General features: G+C 39.6%; 5 non-coding genes across 5 annotated transcripts; 2 read left to right on the top strand and 3 right to left on the bottom strand.

Annotated features, from left to right (window-relative positions):
- The first annotated feature begins 2,521 nt into the window (after positions 1 to 2,521).
- TRNAQ-CUG (transfer RNA glutamine (anticodon CUG)) lies at positions 2,522 to 2,593 on the top strand. The gene has a single exon. It is a non-coding gene; the product is annotated as a tRNA-Gln (tRNA).
- A 1,091-nt stretch (positions 2,594 to 3,684) lies between these two features.
- On the top strand, positions 3,685 to 3,756 carry TRNAQ-CUG (transfer RNA glutamine (anticodon CUG)). The gene has a single exon. It is a non-coding gene; the product is annotated as a tRNA-Gln (tRNA).
- A 1,586-nt stretch (positions 3,757 to 5,342) lies between these two features.
- Positions 5,343 to 5,414, bottom strand: TRNAE-UUC (transfer RNA glutamic acid (anticodon UUC)). Its single transcript has one exon. It is a non-coding gene; the product is annotated as a tRNA-Glu (tRNA).
- Positions 5,415 to 12,923: 7,509 nt separating this feature from the next.
- Positions 12,924 to 12,995, bottom strand: TRNAG-UCC (transfer RNA glycine (anticodon UCC)). The gene has a single exon. It is a non-coding gene; the product is annotated as a tRNA-Gly (tRNA).
- A 3,207-nt stretch (positions 12,996 to 16,202) lies between these two features.
- Positions 16,203 to 16,274, bottom strand: TRNAG-UCC (transfer RNA glycine (anticodon UCC)). The gene has a single exon. It is a non-coding gene; the product is annotated as a tRNA-Gly (tRNA).
- Between the last annotated feature and the right edge of the window lie 713 nt (positions 16,275 to 16,987).

Below are 16,987 nucleotides of genomic sequence, written 5' to 3'. Positions count from 1 at the left end.
GGGCACTTTGAGTGAGTACGCCGTCCGTCGGATGGGACGTTAAACTGCGGACCCCTTGGCGCCTTTCGTAAAGAGTAGGCTAATGCCGACGCCGGGTTTCTCTCCACCCTTCATCCTTTCCTATCCATCCCCTATGGCGCAAATGACCTTAGCTGTCGGTCGCCTCCCCTCAAAACTACTACTACTACTACTACTACTAACTTTTAATATGACCTTCGTCAAATAGCTAAGCGAAAAATAATAACAGCCTAAATATATTGCCTATTTTCTAAACACAAAACTCTTTAAAATAGAAGCACACCAAGTCCACTGAAGAATTGCTCATGCCCTGTCCAACAGAGAAAAATACAAATGTAACCGTCCTAACTCCTCCAATACCATTCTCTGGAGGACTTCGTTTTCCTCCAGCGCCCATATTATTTTCTTTTTGCTGCCATACACCTTATGCATAGAAGCACCTGTTCGATTGTATTCCGTTTGATCCATTTTATTTTCTTCGCTCATACCAACCAATCAGCATCCATTCTACGCCAATCCCTTCGCATTAAGGATTGAGTCTCGGAGCCAAGGAACACCCCCATCAAACAGGGTTCGTCTTAAAATTAATTCAATTAATTTCTAAAAGTAATATTTTGATAAAATGTCCACAAACACTTGAAATTCTTCAAAGTACTGTCCTTTGACCTCATTTACACATTTTTTCCAGCGACTCTGCCATGACCGGTACGCGCCCTGGAAGGCATCTTCGGGGACCTCTCGCAAGGTCTTCGTTACGGCTGATTGGATCACTTCTGTGGACGAAAAACGGGTTCCTTTCAGGGCTGACTAAATCCGAAGGAACAAAAAGAAGTCTGCTGGGACGACATCAGGACTATAGGGGGGTTGGGCAGCGTTGGCAATTGTTATTTAGCCAGGAACTCGCGGACTCGTTGAGCGTTGTGGCAAACAAACACCTTGGGCACGAGCTCGGCACACACTTTCCTCATCGCTGAATCTTCAGCAAAAATACAATATAAAAAAGTAGACGAAAAGTTCAGTTCATTGGCAACCATCTTAATACTCAATGGACGGTCAGAGTCCAACAATTGTCGAACACGAGCCACATTGTTGTCGGTTTTGCTAGTAAACGGCGTCATTCGTCGTGAACCTCTTCCCGGCCCTCCTTTAAGGCCTTAAACACCTCGAAATTTGTGAGTGGGACAGAGCAGAGTCCTCGTTATCCTCAAAAATCATTTGATTAGTCTTCTAAAGATATTCCTGACATCCTGCAGCTTTCAAAGCTTGGAGAGCACTGAGACCGGTTTTGCGGCAAAGCTTAGCGCCCCTACCCACCTACTCCAAGCAGTTTGATTCCACTCCAACCAATAGGAGCAGCGCGGGAAATTTAATTGCGCGACTTATGGAACGCACCCTGTAGATAGCGCCTGCAGAGTCCATAAAAAAATCTGGAGAATGGGCAAGAAATGCACTCAAAACACCGATTCAACTACAACACGAGTATGATCTTCAATTCCGCATAATTTCCATCTCCCTTCATTCCGTCCACACGCATATTACGTTTCAACCCCTTCCTCGCCTTCTCCCCTCCATCAGATTCTTCAGAATTCCATCGCAAATCAAAATGATTTTCATCCACTGCCTACGAATTATTAGAGATTCAGTTCCTCCACCGAATTGGCGTCGTAAGCGTGCAAGTATGAAGACTCTCGCACTGCAAGCTTAATTCTTCATGCATCCAAATTAAAGTGTTGAATTTTGGACAAAACTTTTAGAAAGTAAAATTGACGAACAGCTGACCAAATCCCTGTTTTAATTGAGGCGAGGTAAAGGAGTTATAACAGCACAATCAGCATTGAACCTCATACTAGAAAAGGAAATGAAACTTCTGTTCAGGAGAAGGAGGCGTAGAGAAAATTAAAGGGGTGGTAAGAGGGTAGGTCAAAAGATAATTTAAAAAATGAAAAAAATTTTATCTCGTCACTTCTTGAATACTTAAGGCTATCACTCATACAATTTATATGTGTATTCTTCTTGACGTACAATAGAAGTACTTAAAGGCTTCGAAAGTTCACGAATATCTCTGGATAAACCAGGTCTTCAACTTCTCCAAGAGCCTCTGCTGTCACAACATGGTGTGTGCCTGACCTATTTAAGGGGAACCTTATACGGAAATAGCACAGTTTATGAACTATTGGCCCAGACTTCATCGCTCAAGTGAGATAGGGGAAATCACATTTATGAACTTTTATTCGTCGATGAATTTAAATATGTTTAACCCTCCTTAATACTGAATGAACAAATGACAAATCGCTGTTTCTTCTTGCTACATGTTAAAGGTGGAGTGGCCATGTTTACAATATTGTTGCAATGTAATTCTTGGTTCTGGTATCATGCTGCAAGTTGTAGGCCACTCGTCAAACTATGGCTATTACTGTGAGAAACGAAAATTGGTTTGGTACGTTGTTTCGTAAGTTTTTTTCGTATTTTTAAGGTTCTCAATTAACTCATCCTCATACATTGAGGTCCCATGGTGTAACGGTTAGCACTCTGGACTCTGAATCCAGCGATCCGAGTTCAAATCTCGGTGGGACCTCGCATCAATATTTTTGCCGACCCCGATGGCGGCGGGGTAGGACCTCGAAAATTGGTTTGGTACGTTGTTTCGCAAGTTTTTTTCGTATTTTTTAAGGTTCTCAAATAACTCACCCTCGTACATTGGAACATGATTCGACCAGCGGAAGATAATGCGCTTTGGGCAAAGAATGACAGAGAGACCACAAGATTCCATTTCGTTTCAAATATATATTGTTGAACTAAATAAGGAACGGGCAAAGAATTTTGACAAGACACAAAGAGATGGAAATCCAAAAGCTTCACAAGGCCATATCACGATGCCTGAAGGACCTAAGGAGACTTAGAAAGCTTAAAATTATTAAAACTTTCTCATTAATACCTTATATTTATATATTATTAAAATGTTTTCCAATGTAGTGATGGCTAACTCTGCATATCGGAAAAATCTGATTCAAATGACAACAGAAAATATTCTTAACGAGAGTCGTACGCCATATTCACGTTTGAAACTAATTTTGTATGGACTCTTATGGAGTATTCAATTGAAAGATGAGCAGTTCAAACATTGAAAATATCGTAAATACCATAATTGGAGAGAAAACAGTGGCATGCATAAAGATTTAAAATATAAAAGACTAGCCTTAGATCACTGATATAATTTATGAAGTGCAAAGTAATATGGGCAGAATTTTGAAATATTATGCTCGATCCCGCTCTGTGGGGCTTCCATCTCTAAAATATTTGCCACCCTTATTCCTTATCGCGTAACTTATTGAACAGACTCTCTTGCCGAAACTCAAGTTGCTTATAATATTATTGGGATAAAATAAAAGAATGAATGAGATTATACATAGATAAATAAATAAATATATGAGCAAAGAAAATTAAAAAGGTCCGAAAAAGGACAAAGACCTTCAAGATATGGCACAAGGAGCAGCGATAGAATTAACTACGTCAGTAGGATATCATAAACCGACAGTCATCCCTTCGGACTTAAAATGGTGCCGTGTTTCACATGAAAGTTTCTTCTGTGAATAACTTAAAGTAAAATAAGGAAGTGTGTACTAGGAGACCATTCTATACATATTTCATCATCTAGAGACTTACGTCGGTCCCATGGTGTAACGGTTAGCACTCTGGACTCTGAATCCAGCGATCCGAGTTCAAATCTCGGTGGGACCTTACGTTTATATTTTTGCCGACCCCGATGGCGGCGGGGTAGGACCTCCCATTGTAGGGACCGCGGGTTCGATTCCCAACTAGGTGCTTGTATCACTACGTAGTGGGTAGGTTCTTGTAATTGTCATTAATGTAAAATCTAAAGATTAGTTGGGAGACGGAAATCTAAAGTCTCAATCTTGCCCCAATAAAGTTTTTTAAACAAATACAATGCAATGTAAACAACAATTTCTTACGTTTACACTTATAACTACACAACTCCGATTCCCTTCAAATATAGGAAGGATGGAAATGATCTGGATAAACGCTTTTACGTATTCTGTATCACTTTGCAGCATCCTGCCATTTCTGGGAAGGTTTCATTATTATTGTTAGTTACATTTGCTACAATTAGGCAAATGGCCCAGTGGTAACGGTCTAGTAATGCACACTTTTGATGCAAAAGATGGAATACACACCAGACTAATCTAGACCCGAATATTGTTCTTTATTTTTTTTACATCTTTGTTTATACCTTATCCTTTATACTTGCAGAGTATTCTAAATGAGTCATAACCAACGACAGATAACATTTCTCTTTGAGTTTTTCATCACATTTAACAAGTACTTTTCTAATCAATCCTAATTTTTTGTTAGCTTGTCCACATATTCCCCGTATGTGTTTCACCCAGGAGAGACAGGAGGAGTGAGAGTAACGCCTAGGTATTTAATCGAGTCTACACATGCCACTCCCGAAGTTCCGGATGCAGTACGCGTTCGGGTGGTAATCGCTTTTTTTCCAAAAACTCATCACTACACACTTTTTGAAGTTTAATTCTAATTGCCAAGTGCACCAGCGTTGAATAGCATTAAGGTTATCTAACGGAGCTGCTGTGTCCTCAATATCACGGATGTCAATGTAAACCACTATATCATCGGTAAATAAAGGTATCTTTCTAGTGACTACGGAGTCAATGCCGTTAACGTAGAGTGGGAATAAAAGGGGTCCATTGACACATCCCTGGGAAACACCGGAAGTAACTTCTACTGCATTTGAGCTAATTACATCTATCACTAGTCTTCGTAGCCGACATGGATCGTCGATTCCATTGTTTTCGTGATGCGGTCGGCGCGCAGTATCCTGTCGCGTCCACAGTTTGGAGATCACTGAGACCGGTTTTGCGGCAAAGCTTTGTGTTATCCCCGCATACTCTGAGTGATTTGACCCTTTATCAACCAATAAGGAGGGCCGCGGACTGTTTAATTGCATTAATTTTGGAACTCACCCTGTGTGTTAGCAGACGTTGGAACGAGTAATCCACTAGGAATACAAACTCTGTCTCATCTATTATTCTTCCCTATTTAATCGTCATTCTTAGAGGGGCTTTGCAGAATAGGGCTACGTAATAGATTTTTATTATTTTATCACTTTCTAATCTTGATTATCAGTCAAATTCGCATTTGCTTATTAGTATTTATAAAAAAATTGATACGAATATTTCAAGAGCAACCTGCATAATCAATCGCTAATATATGCATAAAAATAACAGCAAAAAGGACCTCATGGACATTCGCCGAAAATTAATTTTTCTAAAATCCCGGAAAAAACGTGCGTCGGCCGGGAATCGAACCCGGATCAACTACTTGAAAGGCAACTATGCTGACCATTACACCACCGACGCATGAATAATGTCCACATATTCCCCGTATGTGTTTCACCCAGGAGAGATCGTGAATGAGGGTAACGCCTAGGTATTTAATCGAGTCTACACATGCCATTCCCGAAGTTCCCGATGCAGTAATCGTTCTGGTGGGATTTGCTTTTTTCCAAAAACTCATCACTACAAACTTTTTTAAGTTTAATTCTAATTCCCAAGTGTCGCACCAGCGTTGAATAGTATTAAGGTTTTCTAACGGAGCTGCTGTATCCTCAATATCACGGATGTCACGGTAAACCACTATATCATCGGCAAATAAAGGTATTGTCGCAGCGCTCCGAATCCGCGACAACAAGGGTTGAGGGTATTAATTAAATAACAAGAGCGGTCTTCGGTACGGGTATTTTTATGTGCGTAACAGAAGGTTTGACAGTATGGCGGTACACAGCTCATGAGACAATGCCGCGAGAGAGTGCATTAATACAATTGGGCGAGAGATATTTATTAATTGCACCTTCCAATGGGACCACGAGAGTGCATAGAGTTAGAGAATTGGATACCCATAGCATTGTGTATACTTATAAACATAGACCCTGGGTATTTTTTTATCTAAAATACCTACGTGCCTCTCAAAAGAATGAAGTGTTTTTAATTTTTCCTGAGATAAAAGTTTTGCGAATATTTTTATTTTTTTTCTTTTAGAACTGAACAATATATTTAGCAACTTTAACCTTCCCCCGTCCTGAAGAGATCCCTGAAGCGGTCCCTGCATTCCCGGCCCTTTGGCGCCGTTCTTCGCACTACATTCACCGTGCACCTTCGTATAGCACACGTGCAGATGCCCCTCGCAGATAATTGCCTTGGCGTTATCAGGGGCGCCGTTGTGTGTGTGTTCCGACGGTTTCATTAAAGAAGCCTCCTTCCCTCCCCCCCTCTCTCTCGCGAGACGCTGCTGCGCCTTAATTGCAACGCGGTCATCGCCATGGCAACTGCGCATCGCCTGCACCTGCTCTGGCAGTGTGCCTTGGTCCAGGACACACTCGTGACCCCTTCTCTCTCTCTCCACCCCCCCCATCCACTACCTCACCCCACCATTCCCCTTTGCCTCGCCTCGATTGTGTTTTTTCCACCCCTCGTTATTCTTTCCTTACCTTTCTCATCTCGAGGGTGTTCTCCTTGCACATCCCCTGGTGTGGAACTCCACGAGTGTTCCGCTCTCCCCCCCCCCCCTCTATGGAGCATCCTCGAACCCCTGACATCCCTCTCCCCCTTCCCTATTCCCCTCTCTCTTCAACACCCTCGCATGAGTCTGCGGTTGCCGCGAGCACACGTGAGGACCTCGCGAAGGGGTTGGATTAAAAGACACGCACACTCTTTCTCTCTCTCTCTCTCTCTTTCCCTTTCTCACCCCTTGTGGTCTCCGGAGACACGTCCGCGTGAGACCATCCCAGAATGCACTGCAGAGTGATGACGCCGTCGTGATTCGAGTCTTGAGGAATCAACGCAGTCACAAGTCATCTAATGACGTAAGGAAATAAAGACTCATCTCCCGTAGAGTTTCCGCTTATAGTTACACGAGCGGATTTTCATTTAGTTTTCGGTCCATTTCTCCTAATGTGATTAAAACAGGACAACTGATGGTCGAGAATTGACAAAGGGACTTGACGTGTGAACGATATTGAATGTAATTATGAAAATGCTCCGAAGAGTACTTCACTTTTTTGACTGACAAGTGCAAAAAATTTAGGTGAACGGTTAAGGATCAACCCCCACACATGGTTAGTGAATCCGTCACTCTAATTCTGTATTCGCGATCCTATAGGCGAATGAATTCAAGGAAATAATTTTCTTTTTGCCAGGTTTTTGAGCGATTAATAGCCATTGACAAGTTATTAGGGAATCTGATGAATATTTGCAACACTCTTATGAAGCTTTTGTCAAACAAATCCAGAAATTAAGAAAAAAATAAAGTTGGTAGCTAAAAAATTGTGATGTTGCTTTATCCTATAAAAAAAACTAAGTGATCGATGTGCTGTGACTAAATTGGTTAATAAATGTTTCTCGCCAACTCTCCGCGCATTGTCTTTTCGAAGGGACATCCCGATACCGAAGTGCGTTTTATCTGTTTTTTTTTCATTCGTTGGATGAATCAAGTAAACTTCAGCCTTTCTCGCCGTAAGTTTATTTTTCGCTCATATTTCATCGTTAGCAAATGTAATTACAGTTGGAAAAAGCCTTTAGCATGGATTATATAAATTTATAGCGGTACAATACGATGTGCTTTGTGTTCCCCTAACTACGGAGCGCTTCTAACATCTCTGTTGTCTCTCCTGGCGCCGAATGGCCCGTCGTTTGCGTCGGCCAACCGGGAGTACTCTGAAAGGGTACTTGCGATTAGAATAAAATTAGTTTATCATACTATAACATTGGGGTCTAATTATATTCCCGTTTTAAAAACAGAAATACCTGTACATTAGTGAGTGGCAAGCGTCGAAAAATTGCGATGGTTCTTGGGGATCGCATCGAATCACCATTAGTATAATCGCACTAATAATGAGATTTACCTTTCGGAAGGTTATTTGATCATCCATCCGCATTATTCGTGGGCTTAAAAACACTTTTTTGGAGCCTTTTTTCTCACGTTTTTCAGTTGCTCACACTGCCTGCCTCCTTGACCGTCCATAAAAATTATACATAATAATTATGCTAAATAGAGAATACTATATGTTATTTCTGTGGGTATAGCGCTGGACTACTGACCGGAGGATTCAGGTTTGGATTCCGAAGAAACCTCTGTGTACCCTCGGGTTCACACCAGCTGCGTGGTGTTTCGGGTACCGGATCTTCCTGAGAAACTGTAACTGGCACAGTGAAAGGAACTGCCCCCCCTACCCTGCCAATGTGCGAATTTCACACGCCGTAAAGGACTTATGGCATGATGGTATAGTAATGGGGGAGCTCTACCATTACCTATCAAACCAACCTTTGGATTGATAACTCTGTTATCATAAAAAATATGCATTAGATGTTGAACGAGTCAAAAATTCAAACAAAAGGACCTAGTCCTTGTCCCTTGTCTCATTCCAGCACAGTGTTGTCAAAACAGGCGTAATCTTTGATCGTTCGTGGAGAACTCTCTCTTCCTCTCTGACTAAAGTTCTCCTTTCCTTTCAGTCATATCTTTTATTTGATACACCCTTTTTTATTTTCCTGATACTTTTTATATTCCATGTCTCGGCAGTTCCTTCGACCATCGCAAATTTATCGATCCAATCATTCCTCCCAAACTGGTATGCATCTGCAAAATACCCCAAAAGAGCGTGTAGCGGGGGCGTTGGATCATCAACCATTAAAGAGAATAAAACCACACGCAAAACCAACCAACTCATGCAAACCTACCCCCACAGAGGCGCATATATTTACGAAAAACATTTTATAACTCACACGCATAGAAATACATACAGGTATGTTATCACTTAATATACACAGGCACCAACGAATGTACCTTATGGTTGCGCAACGTTTAATTATGTCCTGACTTGCAAATTGAATGCATATCTATAGTGACTTTGGTTTCTTATCATTTTGATTCCTGATTTCTTTGACGCAATATCTATTATTTTATAAACTGTACCTCACAGACATGAATAAATACTCAGGAAATTAAGTAAAACTTTGACTCCTCCTTGGCCTTACCTTGTACTTCAGCTATGATCTTCAGTAAAATATCATGCTACAGGATATTTCCAATCAATTTCCTTCTTTTTCTAGAAAGTGTCCTCCATAGGCTTATCTCTGCAAGCGTCCATCGAGGTACTTCATCATTCGACTTATTTTTTCAATTTTATTCTGTCCTTAAATCCCCTTGCCATAGGCAGCTAAATTCTTCGCTATACTTCTTCCATCCTTCCAGCATTCACAGCCGTTGAAAAGTAGATCCGATGTGCAATATTTAAAGAATCGCTTCCTTATTTATATGCTTTCTAAGTTCCAAAATAATTCGTTCAATGTCACTGTAGACGTTTTCACAGAACTTATATCAGACTGAAGTAAGACTTCTCGGGTCTTCCACCGGATCAGGGGTTCCATGTTGGCCGACGTTTCGATGCCCGACTCGGGCATCATCCGCAGGGTAGATGAAATATATGGAACCCCTGACCCGATGGAAGACCCGAGAAAACTTCATGGAAAAAAATTATATCAGACTATTAAAAATATCGCAATCATAGATTCTCAATGAGAATTGATAACATTTTCAGTCGTTTTAAACTCTAATATTTCTCACGAGGGGCCAACAAAAATCGCAGGTACGTATTATGAGCGTTAGAACTAAATCAATCTCTGCGTTAGAACATCAAGGCAGTGAAATAAAAACCGTTTCCGCTCACAACATTTTGCATTTTCACCCTTCTCAATACATTTTAAATGGCGAGGATATTTGTTCTCGCTATGTAAACCGAGTATTTTGCCCACTTTTGGTGGGAAAATGGGAAATTATGCACCCATTGAATTAAAATGGGAAAATATAAGCAAAATTTGAAAACGCCCCTTGAAAACCTCATCTCCGTATCTGTCGCTGTTCTCGAGTTATGACTGTAATCTTATCGTGACACGTAGATAGATAAAGGAATCGAAGGATTTTAATAAATAAATCATAATCATCTTGTGATTATACTTTTTTATTTCAATTTTTACTAATATTCTTGTAAGTTATTTTTATTTCTCTGCCTATACTTCCTTAGAAAATAGGTGCTTTCTTTTCTTTTCTCCTCGCATTCATAAATCACTTATTTTTTCCTTGATACCGTCTATTGCCTTCTGAATGTAGACATTTTATTGAGTCTATGGGTATTATAGTAATTTTTTTAGGAGCTCACGGGCAATATTTCAAGGAGTTTTTCCTTTTTGCTCAGTCACCAGGATTTAAAACAACGGAAAAGTACTCCATGCTAAAAACACAAGATGGTAGTATGAATTCTTGTAACTTTCTAACCCGAGAAGTTTAGTAGTAAACCATTCTTCTTGGCCATTTCGAAGGTTGGTAGTTCGGATGCTCTGCTTTCCTGTTATGGATTTTTTTTCGGGTTGAGTTTACGAGCGAAATGACCTCGGTGTCGTCGGAATACCTCGGCAAACTAATGGCGAGTATTAATCGTCTAAATTTTTCCGTATATTTGTGATTTATCGCTTTATTGCGCACTTGCAATTTTTATGGCCAACAGTTTTATGGGCACTGGGCATCGTCTATTTGCGAGGCCATAAAGATTTGAATTTCTCCTGAGCACAGTCGTTTATCAGTAATCTCCCTAAATAAGCACTCGGAATGAAATACCTAGAAACACAATATCATAGTGCCTAAAAAATCAGGCAAATTTTACTTAATGAATTTACGTCACATTTACCCTACCTTATTACAGTATAGACAGTGTACTTACGGTTCCTGAAATGGATAATTTGTAATAATGGACTGCGCTCCAATATCACCTTTCGAAATACCCTAAAACGGTACAGTAAAACATCTCATATGCGAAAATCTCCAAACGATGGTAACTTCTCAAAGGCGACAAATTTTTATTCACAATTGAACTATTATTTCCTTTTGAAAATATTTAATAAGAGAATTACGGACCTAAAACGTTTTTTGCGGCATATTGTGTGTTTTAATTCACAGCCTTTTAATCATGGAAGGGGTAAATATGATATCATACGCCGTCCATTTTGGGCTTAAAAAATATTTCACGTATAAACACCATGAACAGTCCTAAATGCCTTGATTTCGGTATTGGTTTCTGTTTTATCATTTTTTAGGGAAAAGGATCGGAAGGCTTGTGGTCTGCCCGATAAATACGCGAACTGGTGCAATCTGGTGACCATGGCGCGGACTATAGCCCCACCCACTTGCGGCGCTAGTTGCCTGAGATCCAATGAGCTGTCTTTGCTTGGCGGATCGTCGAGCTGTGCGTATGGTGCCGCTTATATTAGTCTCTATTGCCCTTGTTTTTACTGTTTGTCGAAAATGGAAAATGGCGAAATCACGGAGCAACGAATCAACATCAAGTTTTTTGGTGAAGCACGGTACAAGTTATCAAGAAATCACTGAAATGTTGACAGCTGTTAACGATGATAATGCTCTGAAGAAAACATCGATTTTCAAGTGGAATATGTTTTTTACTACAATATCATTGACTATTTATTTAAAATAGTGAAGACGGGAATCATAGTAATCCCGGCAATACCACACAGTCCCTGTTGGTTGCGAACATGTCACTTTTTGCTGTGCTATGAATCTGAAATTACTGTTGGCTCGTTTCTTTTTTTAAGACTTGGATGGGTGTTATTCCTCATAAACGATTCCCGGAACTCTATCTCGTTCGTAGAGAATTGATTCCGATCGACATGGACCGCACTACAAATCAGATTGCGACCTTGAAACTCCTCTCGCTCCTTCTGCGATGAGGGCACGATTTTCCGAAATATCACGAGGGGGAGAGAAAAAAAAACAACATCGCGACCCGCTATTTCTGAAATACTATAGCGTACGGAGGGGGAAGGGGGGGATTTTCGAAGAAGGTGGGGAGGGAGAGGGAGTGAAGGATTTTTCCACCCTTTTGTGGAAAATGAGGGACTGTGTAGTCTTTTTTGAAAAAAAATTTAAAATAGTAATCCAGTCGCGGCGCTGAGAGTCGATGTCCGTCCCGCGGTCAGAGTCTGGAAATGGCAAATCGGTCGAGGGGGAATTTTTATTTTCTTTTTGGTTAAAGTCTGTTTGTAAGATCAGACCATCACTTTCCGGCCTCTCTCGACGACTTGTCCGGCGCTTCGCGACACACTTATCGCCGCTCCAGAAAACATTTACCGCCCACCGTGAGTGTTTTGTTTTCTTCCGCGCCCAACAATGCCATCCTCGCGAAAGGTTAACTGCGATTTTATTGTGTCGGAATGCACAATAAATAGGTAGTGAGTTTCTATTTTTTTTGTCTTTCCGCTTTTTTACCAGTTCCTTAGATTGAAAAGCAGTTTGCTTGGCTTTCAACGGCGTCGATGTACTTTTTCGAAGCATTTTTGTTCATAAGTTAAGTTCGTTTTTTTCTTTTTTTACTAAAAATGAAAATTGACTTCGTTGAATAGCCTTGAACTCCATTTCTCTAAATTAAAACGAAATATTTTCCAGTTCCGTGGCGAATAAGTTGTCAAAAAGTTTGAATTTCAATTCTTTGAATCAATGTCTCACATTTCAAAGTTATTAGTGTCTGACTTTTTAAAGAGGTTAAGCTGTCAAACAGTCGCGAGTGTTAAAAATTTCGTTGCTATTGTACAAATTGTGTTTCTGCAGTCATTCTAAAATCAGTTTTATGTGAATTTTTTTATGAAAATACCTTCGTCACATATTAAGTAAAAATGATACAGTAACCACTTCCCCTATTAACTAATCATAACTCGACTAATTCCATCGTGTTCCTTTTATGTCTCAGACGCGGATATCTGCGAGCAAATCATAACAACTAAGAATTAAAATAACTGTACATAAAATAGGGCGTCGGCCGTGAATCGAACCCGGATCAACTGCTTGGAAGGCAACTATGCTGACCATTACACCACCGACGCTGCACGAATTATTGTTATAGTCTATGCTGTCTGCATCATATCTTGAGAGAGGGGCGATTTTTTTCGAGGAAGCAATTGCTTTCTGGGAAAGCCGATTTGTGTGGAGTCCATCACCTAATTAAGGCGGCGTGCGCTGTCTCATCCATCCATTGAGGTAATTAGCTCCGCTAGATGTAGAAGCAGGGGCGAATATGTAACTGCAATAAATTACATCCAACGCACGCCATAATTTCTTGTCAACATCATCAGCATTCCATTCCTAAGATTGGTTTGATGCGATCATTCATTTCATACTAATTCCCACACCCACCCCCCCAATAGCTTCCCTGTTTTCGTTCTTCTTAACTTCCCCTTTGTCCTTTTCCTATTCCCCCTATTGAACGCCTCTTCCAAACCGAAAAAAAAGAACTACATACTGATTGTGTGCTATATTCCTGTCTATTAGTCTCGTAAATACTGCTATGGCATCACGCATGCCCTTCGCCTTCCTCAATTGAAACTGATTATAACCCTACCAAACATTTGCCCACTCCTCTATCCTTTATTAATTACCACTTTATTTATGCGTTTAAATCAAAATTATTTTTCTGTAGCCCTCACATGTGGCAACGTAATTCTTCGTCGTATCTCTTTTTACTTTGATCGTTTCGGTCCAGACCTCTTCCGAGATAGATGAACTGTTACACATACTATAATTTATAAACTCTTATTTTAATAGTTATTCAGAGTTTCTCTTCCTATAGAACCGCATTACTTTCATCTCGCTGGCATTTATTCAAATCCCATAACTAGCGCACTTGAAGAAATAAGAAATGAAGAAGTACACAGAAGAACAGACGAAGAACGGACCTTATGGAATACCATAGAGAAAAGAAGAACCAGATGGATTGGCCGCACCCTGAGGCACAATGGTTACGTGAAGAATATAATAGAAGCAAAAATAGAGAGAAAACTCCCAAGAGGAAGGCCAAGTGATAAATACATGAGACCAACAAAGAAGAAAGTACATTGCAAAAAATACCAGGAAGTGAACTGCCAATTGTAATCATATAGGATAGGATGTGGAGGGCTGCTGTCAACCAATCCAACATTGAACAGCCAATAAATGATAATGACCCATAGCACTGACTAAATACGCTCGGCAAATATCGTAAGCCCTTGGCTGATTGATAAACTAAAGCTAGATCATGAGAAAATCTAATTTAATACATTCCCCACCGAAAATCATTTCCATTTCTAGTTCAAATTCAACGGTTTCCTCCACATATGCGTAACCGGTTATACGGCACAGGTTGCGAATTAGCCTCCTGTCCCTCCAATCTATTCCTATTTTCTGCAGAATACTCATTAGTTTTTCCCAATTCACTCTATCAAACGCTTTTTCGACATCTACGAAACAGGCAAATACCTCCTGATTGTGTTCTATAATCCTCTCGATTAATAATCTCATTACTGCAACGGCATCACGCGTACCTCTCCCCTTCCTAAACCCAAACTGATCATCCCCTAAGTAATCATTTGCCCTGCTCTCTATCCTTTTGTTTATGATCCTAAGAACAACTTTAGCTATGTGGGATATCAAACTAATTGTCCTGTAATCCTCACATGACGTGGCCTTTACCTTTTTCGGAATAGGAACTAAAATTGATCTCACAAAGTCTTCCGGCCAGATTTCTTCCTCGTAGATACTACGGATCAGCCCATATAGCCTCTTCCTCCCATATTTTCCTAAACCTTTTGGTAGTTACACAGGATTTATATCCACCCACCGGCATTATTTGATTTCAACTCTCTTATTGTCCCTTCCATCTCATCGTCAAGTATGCCTGGACCTAAGCATTCCTTAGCTACACCATATTCTCTTTCTATGTCCAAACTTGCTGGCCTAATTTCTTAACCATACAGTTCCTCTATACATTCTATCCATCTCTCTTCAATTTTCTTTTACTCTACCGATAATTTTCCTGAATTATCTTTTTGTTTGTCATCACTGCTTACTTCCTAACAGTGCTTTCACATTTCTATCAAGCGCATCAATTTCATCAATCCACGGTGAATTTCCCATGCCCTAAAACGAAGACTTCCATCTCGCTGTTTCGCTCTATTTGTTTCCCGCCCCAGATCATTATTCAAGAAGAATATAAGAATGCATTAATATTCACAAAAGGTTCAAAGTGCAAGGAAAAGCTTAATTTAATTTTTGAACTCTTGTATACAGGGTTCAATACACATTTTGTAAATGAATCATCTAATTCATCATATTAAAATGATTCGGGGATGGGATATTAAACTGATAGATAACTGATCTCTCAAAAATTCAGTGTATTTATTTTATTTGTGGAATTAGTAATGTATTTCCATCAGGAAAACTTTTTTTCCTTTTTTTTAATGATTGCTCCCAGTTGCTTGGATGGCAGCAATGTCCATAAAATATGAAATTTCAAATAAACACGAGGGCGTGGTTGAATAACGACTCTCTCGTAGTGATTTTCAAATATAAATTTAAAAATTATTACTTATTAAACTTTTGCACCTCGGTTTACGCAATAAATACTTGTATGTTCATTCCAGGATGGGCGCCAGACTATATTTTCGAATGTTATGACTGGAGCTGGGGTTTTTTCAATAAAGCTATTTTATTTTGGTCGGCATATGGAGCTTAAGAAAATTTGTACAAAACAAATTGCTACATCCAATCGGTTTCCCTCATCATGAAGTTCCTATTTCCTTATCTCGAAAGAAGTTTTGAACTGACTCTTCATAATTTAATTTAAAGTCACTAATTACTTGAAGTAATTGACATTTAGGCCTTTTGACATTAGCTATACTGACATTACGCACATCAGTAGTACATTACTGACTTTGCCTACATGTGTAGTAAGTTAGGTCAACTAACATCAGTTGTCATTTGCATTGGCTTATTTGACCTCTGTTGCTTTTATATGAATGCAAGAAATATCTATGTAAATTTTTTACGCTCTTTAATTTGAGTAAACCGAATTTCTGAATATTGCTAGGTGCTTTTCTGTGACTCAAAAAATACCACACTTGGTCACTTGATCACTGACGAGGGATTAATCACCACGCCCAGTTTAATTTTTTCACCTTCCTTATAGAACGTTCTGGGAAACCCTTTACGGTCAAAAGAAAAATGTTTTCAAATAGTCAATCTAAAAACTCCAATAGAAGCCCAATGTTGCAAAAAAGTGCGTCGGCCGGGAATCGAACCCGGATCAACTGCTTGGAAGGCAACTATGCTGACCATTACACCACCGACGCCGTTATGAATAAGTAACAAATTACATTAGAGTTTCATGTTTCCCACTAGGAGTGCGTATATTCCTGTTCAGTGAGGAGAAATTTATTATATTTATTATTATTTTCCAATTGCAGAAAATCGTAACTTTTCAAGAGAGGGTGCTCGGGTCATTGAGGCTCCATATGCATATTTTTCGTCGAGGTATGGCAAACCGTTTCTCATAACCACTTCTCAAAATTCATGAATACATTTTTTGTTAATATGTTTTATACGATGCATTTAACCAATGTAAAATAACAAGATGAAATAATATGAATAAATAAATAAAACGTTCCTCGTAAAGAACATAATATGGCAGAGAATCGCGCCAGGGTCCAATTCTCCTGAGGCAAAAATGGTGATACCAGCGTAAACCGGCGATATATTAACTGTCACGGTTTTTGTTAAATATTGTAGAAAATGAAATATGACGCTTCAGTGGTCATATCGTTTTGGGTAAATCCGGTAGTTTGTTTTAATAGGAAAAAAAACAAATATAATGACAAATAGAAAATTACAAACCGTCTCAATTCACAATCATTACTATTTCAATAAGCGGAAGAAACATTCTTAGTATGAGCTTATTAGAAGACACAGATTTTTGCATATATTTCAATGACTATTTATGATTCCTTAGTAAATTGATACCAAGGATACATTTTAAGAAAAAATATCTTAGAGTCATGCAAGGTTT

The sequence above is a fragment of the Hetaerina americana genome, unplaced genomic scaffold (genome assembly GCF_022747635.1).
Source record: "Hetaerina americana unplaced genomic scaffold, ioHetAmer1.1.p SCAF_7, whole genome shotgun sequence".
Lineage (NCBI taxonomy): Eukaryota > Metazoa > Arthropoda > Insecta > Odonata > Calopterygidae > Hetaerina > Hetaerina americana.
This window is presented reverse-complemented; position numbering and strand designations above follow the sequence as displayed.